At 41.7% G+C, this 6,000-nt stretch overlaps 1 protein-coding gene across 1 annotated transcript in view; it reads left to right on the top strand.

Moving 5' to 3' along the window:
- The first annotated feature begins 419 nt into the window (after positions 1-419).
- The window catches only part of SOX5 (SRY-box transcription factor 5), a 422,522-nt gene continuing 416,941 nt past the window's right edge, over positions 420-6,000 (top strand). Inside the window, exon 1 of the mRNA XM_084642767.1 lies at positions 420-556. The gene's annotated coding sequence lies outside the window, so the exon portion shown is untranslated. The remainder of the gene's footprint in view (positions 557-6,000) is intronic.

Here is a 6,000-nt window from a genome sequence, read left to right as displayed (position 1 = left end):
ATGGCTTAATTGTATACAATACATCTTGCTTCTGTGCAGCTTATTCTGATCTCCCCAAATGGCAACACACACACACACACACACACACACACACACACAATTAGATCTGCTCAAGCAGATAAAACGGTTATGTGTATAATATTGCCTGGCAAGAGGGGAGAAATGGACATCTGTTTAACAATTCTCTATTGTAGTGAGGCGCGTAGAAGCACTGTTGCCTGCCTGTCGTGTTCAATCAAAATGAATAAACTGCTGAATTTTTTTTTTTTAAAGGGCAGGCGGAAGAGAGAGCCTTAAAGTATTTGCTTACACGTTGGGTTTTGATTTCGGTAGCGTGATGATGAGGGAGAATCCCAGGGGCAGCAGGAGGTTTCCGTAACAGTGAAGGGAAGATTTGGGGGTTTTTTTTGTTTTGTTTTGTTTTTCTCTTTCCTTGGGACTGCCCGGGAGAGCTGAAGAGCAGTCGGAACTAATTGTAGCTCGCTCAGGAAAGTCTTCATTAGCACTTGCCAGTCATCTGGTTGCCAGATGTGCCGAAGAGGAAGGGGAGAAGAGGGTACGTGGAGAGTGGGCTTACATACATCCTTAAACCTAATAATCTGCCTTTTGTCTTCGGGGCTATTGTGTTGGGGAAGGGAGGGATGGAGGGGGAAATCCTGGCTCCTCTTTGATGCAGCCAGTTCCTATTGCGTGAATGGCATTCCTTGTCTCCAACCCGCACCAGGAGGGGAGGGGAGGGGAGGGGAGGGGGAGCATAGTCACCTAGCAAGGGATTATTATTTATTATTATGAACGCTATATCAGTGACTGAACGCATCTGAAAGTATCTGCGTTATCGAGCTCGTGGAGCTCTGCCTTTCTCGTGACTTGACATTGACGTTCTGTGAGCTTCTGGGCTCGCAAAGTATCCGTTGGGCAGATCAAGCAGAAAAACGGTCTCCTTCTTTCACATTCACTTTGCCAGCGACACGTGGCTGTGAAGAGACGAGCTGGGTTTGCTAGGAGGAGGAGAGGGACTCGGGAGGGTAGTTTGTGTCCAACTCTGCCTCCCGGCCGGGCTTGCAGCCCCAGCGCTTGGCTGTTGCGCCACGTTTCTGCATCCTGGGCTTGCTGCTCACGCAGGAGACTTTCATGGAAACCAGAATTGATTTTCCATGCAGACAGGTATTACCAGCTGCTCTTAGAAAGAATCAGACTACCTTTCCCCTCCTGAACTTGCGGTAGCATACCGAACTGGAGGGTTAGTAAGAACCAAATTCAGTGCTGGTCTCCAAGAAACCCTCAGCACTACAATTTCTCCTCCCTCCAACCCCCTGAAGGAGTATAATCCTGAAGTGGGCTTTTCTTGCTAAAAGTAGTCTGTGAGTGGACACCCTGCCTGCTTCGTTCTGGTGGGAGTATGCTGGCCAGATATCTAAGGATGGGGGAACCTCAAACCGTTCAGAACTTAATGATTTAGATAATTCTCCAAACTCTTTCTGAATAATCAGAACCTATTGACTCTGGACTAAAAATATAAGGGCATGTATACACACCTGATTTCCACAAGATTTACTACTAGCTTCAGGTCATGCCAGAATAAGATAATCTTTTCTCCCAGCATTTCAACACCCCATTTCCCTTCATATAAATTACAGGGTAACCGAAACATGACATGATTTATTTAAAAAAAAATTTTTTTTTAAAGGGTGATCAAACTTTTTTGAACCTAAACAAAAATCTTGGTGGAACTTTGTGGTTTTGGATTGATTCTTGTTTTACAGGAGTGTTGCCCATCTATAATCCCACCCTCCTTTGAAGCCTGGAATGGAAGTAGTCTTGCTCCCCACCTCAAAGCAGAGCAAATGTTGCATGCATAGAAAGTAGATTGAGGCTGAGCACCGGGCATAGCTCTCAAAGGAAAAGGCTAACAGAGAATTAAGACTAACCAGGGCACAGGTCTGATGGACTCTGGGAGGCTGCAGCCACATGCTTTCTTCAAATTCACCTAAGAACAAACTCTTCTTCCAGCTCACAGATGGGACATTGACTTTCTTTCCCTCTGCATCCTTGACCTCATTTCTTGGGAATAAGGCAATCCCAGCCAGCCCAAGCCCACCCAAGCAGGTGACTGGTTGGAAGCAATCAGCTGTGTGCTTTACCACCACCTATTGAGCTGCCTCTTAGTCACTGCTGCGTGTGGGCTTCTTTGGACTGCAAGTCCCTGGAAAATCTAGGGCCAAGATTTCTCTGTTACAGGCCCCTCAGAAAGAGCTAACATAGCCAGAATACTGATTTAGTCGCCTCGGCCTTACTTTTTGTAGGACAGCAGTGTCTCCTTCCATCCTATTGAACTTGATTGGACCAGCAAACTTAATCCATTTGTATACAGATTCTCTGAGGACATAGTTTTCTTAAAACATGCTTATGTCCTGCTGTATGGGTCCATGAAAAAGCAAATATAATAAAAGTAAATTCATTATTTGCCATCCTAATTTTGGTGTAGCTACTGTTTCATTAGTTGTGCTTTTTAATAATATTAAGTAGCACATTTGCAATTTGTATAACGCTATCACACATTATTTACACACTGAACTGTGGCTGTTGCCAACATACAATATATAGACAGCATTTTACTTACAATAATTCATTGTTAGAAAACCAACACTTCGTTTGACATTTTGGTCAAATTGATTTCTTTCTAAAGATGTATGTGTATATTCCCTGTTGCTATCCACAGAACTCACTTCATACATATTTTACCATGAAGGCAATGGGACATGACATACACAAACATGCAACATATGATCCAATGATTATTTTTTATTTTGACATAAAAATAGAGATATTGGGTACAATTTTCAAAAGCACCTAAATCCCATTTTCAAAAGTGACTTAAGTGCTTAGGAGCTGAAGTATCATTGAAAGTTAGGCTTTGGCTCCTAAATCACACAGGCCCTTTAGAAAATTTGACCCATTGTCAGGATAAATTTCCTGTGTGGTTTTTTAAAGAGACTTTGCTCATGTTACTAACAACATTTTGATTACTAAAAGTGAATTATTTAAGAATCTTATTTATTGCAATTTTATATGGTTTTGATTTCTTTTTTGCCCTTCAGTCATCTTGGCAAGTGAAACTAGATGGGTCAGCTTCACTTGCTGTTTATTGTCAGTTTCACTTCTGTGTTTTCATGGACTACCACAACACTGAAGTCTCTTCTAGGTTATCAGCAATGTGGGAAATAATGTCATCCAAATGAAAAACTAACCATTTTCAAACATGAAAATATTTCTGTCCATACTAGGTTTTCTATAATCTTAACTTTGAGCCCAAGCGAGCACCAGTTGCTCTTTGAATGAAGGTATATGTCTTTTTATAATGAATGGTTCTATGCTAGGTGGATTGAAAAGGAGTCAGGCCTGTTCACAACCTGCGGTTAATTTGGGGAAGTTCTGATTAAACGAGTGGTTATCAGTTGTTGTGTTTTTGGAGGGGGGGGGAGGAAGGGATTCCATTACAACAGTGATGTTTTCTCCCTACTAAAAATGAACATAAGTCCCTGCATTAAACTCATAAGCGATTGTAGGTTCTTTGGGACAAGAGACTGTCTTTTTTGTTCTGTTTTTGTACAGCGCTTAGCACAGTGGTATCCTGGTCCGTGACTAGGGCTTCTAGGCATTTTGGGTTGAATGCTCAAAAGGAGTTAGGCTCCTAACTTCCAGTGAAATGTATGGAAGTTAGGAGCCTAAACTGAAGTTAGGAATCTACCTCATTTTGAGCATTCAGCCTTACTGCAATACAAATAATTAATAATGTGAACTCTGTAGGACTGCGAGGTGGGGACTCAGAGCAGTGGACAGTACCTAGTATTACATCTTCTTATTAATATGGGTGTCAGAACTGCACAGTTTTCCTTCCTGGTCCTGTCATCATTCCCATTCCCAAGGCAGCGTTCTTATACAATCTACGTCCATTCCACTTAAGTCCATATTTCCTAACAGCTAAGCTATTTATGCTTAGAAAAATTATGCAGTTCTGCTTTGGCTGCATACAGTGCTTCTCTGGTGAAATGACTCAGCTAACTTCATATTGAATTGAGTTCCAAACACAGCTCTTTCCAGTATAATTTTTCTGTGTAAGTGAATAATCTGAATTCTCTCAGATAAGCATGCTAGTGGCAGGGTATACAAACATTAAATAATACAAGATTTCTGCTGTTCATACGTGCAATAAATTATCCCACTGAAATAGTCACCGGGATATATTTAAAAGACTTGGTTGTTTGTGTATTTTCACTGTAATGGTGAGAAGATCCAAAATATGAAGTTTACTGGAGAGGCCACAAAAATGTTCAGTTTTCTAAATTGCTAATTTGAGGATAACTTGAATATGCCACCTACATGCAGAAACACAGGGTAGTCCATGCCTTTTTCGCCTTGAGATCAGATTGCTGTACTGTGTTGTATGGGAGCCAGTGCTCCCAATTCGAATAATTACAAGTAACATCTAAACACCACATTGCCTCCTCTCTGAAGAAACTCTCCCAATTAAAATAAACATCATTGTTCTAACCACAGGAACAAATATGAAACAAGAAACTATACTGTTGGCAGAAATATTACACTGAAAACACTGTAGATAGTACATAACATAGTCTCTAGCCCAGACAGGTGGTCGTGTGGGTCTGATAGGCTGTCTCTCAAGCTCCGGTTCCAGTGCAATGTCTTGTTTGTTGGTACTACGGTGAAGTCATCCAATGCAGACTGGGTGTTGGCATAGTCTTCTCTTGGCGCATAGGCAGGTGCAAGATAAGAAGCATTCCATACCCGCCCATCAGAAAGTTGATAGGTGTAAGCTCCCTTCTTCTCTATGATTTTAAGAGGAGCTGTGAATTTATGGTCCCCTTTGTGTAAAATTCCAGGTTTTCGTATTCTAACGAAGGAACCACATTCAAACTTTGGTCCCTTAGCATCCTGCCACTTGTCTGTGAAAGCCTTAGACTTTGCTTGGTTCTGTTCAACTGTTTTTCTCACATCATCCTCGTTTGGGGCATCACATTATTCCGCATTTTAAGTTTGTGCAGAAACCCATAAGCACAGCTGAGTTTCTCCTCAACCTGGTGTTGGGTCCCAGCTGAAACTGGTGTGTGTATGGCAAGAGTGCTTTGCTGAGGAAGATCAATTCGTCCATTAACTACCCTGAGATTTAAAGCAGCCAGTAAATCTCTGCCAAGGACAGGAGTGCCTTTGTGGACAATATAGAACTCTGCAGTTACACAGCAATCACCAAAAGTAACTATTACTGGCAAGCAGCCACGTACTGGAATATGTTTTTTCAAATAGCACACCAAGTGAAGTTTGGGTTCAGTAAGAGGCATATCTTTAAAGTAATGCAGATAGATGGAATCAGGTAGAATAGACACTGCTGAGCCAGTGTCCAACATTAGCTGAATAGAGTGTGGTTTGCCTGAGGATATGGTGGAAACATTTACAGTGCACTTTATCTGTTCTGGAATATGTGCAGTAGTGATTTTGTCCATGCTCAGCACAGTAACATCTGGTATTGTAACTGCATGCACATGTTGATTGAACTGGCTACTGTGACATACTTTAGCAAAATGTCCAATCTTTTTGTAGTGATTACACTGAGCTACTTTTGCCAGCCATCCAGTGCAGCTTGCAAGGTGTTGTGGGGATCCACAGTGAAACCATGCTTTTACTGTATTTTGAATTTGCTGATTCGGTGGTTTTTCATAAGTTTTCCTCTTGAAACTGTGTGTCTGCAGTGGTAGTGAACTTTTCTGCAAAGGAGTCACAGCCTGGACTGAGCCTCCTGTATCCATACTCATTATTTTGGCTTCAGCTGTAGCTGACTCAATCTGGGTAGCAATGGTTATTGCTTTTTCTAGTGTAAGTTGTGGTTCTAGAAGTAAGCGTTCTCTTACATGAAGCATGGTTGTTTTCTCGATGAGCTGGTCTCTAATCATCTCATCTGCCATATTCCCAAAGTCACAAATTACA

This window comes from Lepidochelys olivacea (genome assembly GCF_965140295.1).
Source record: "Lepidochelys olivacea isolate rLepOli2 genome assembly, chromosome: 1".
In the NCBI taxonomy this organism is placed as follows: Eukaryota; Metazoa; Chordata; order Testudines; family Cheloniidae; genus Lepidochelys; species Lepidochelys olivacea.
Note: the sequence above shows the minus strand (reverse complement) of the source record. Positions and strands in the feature narration are given on the sequence as shown.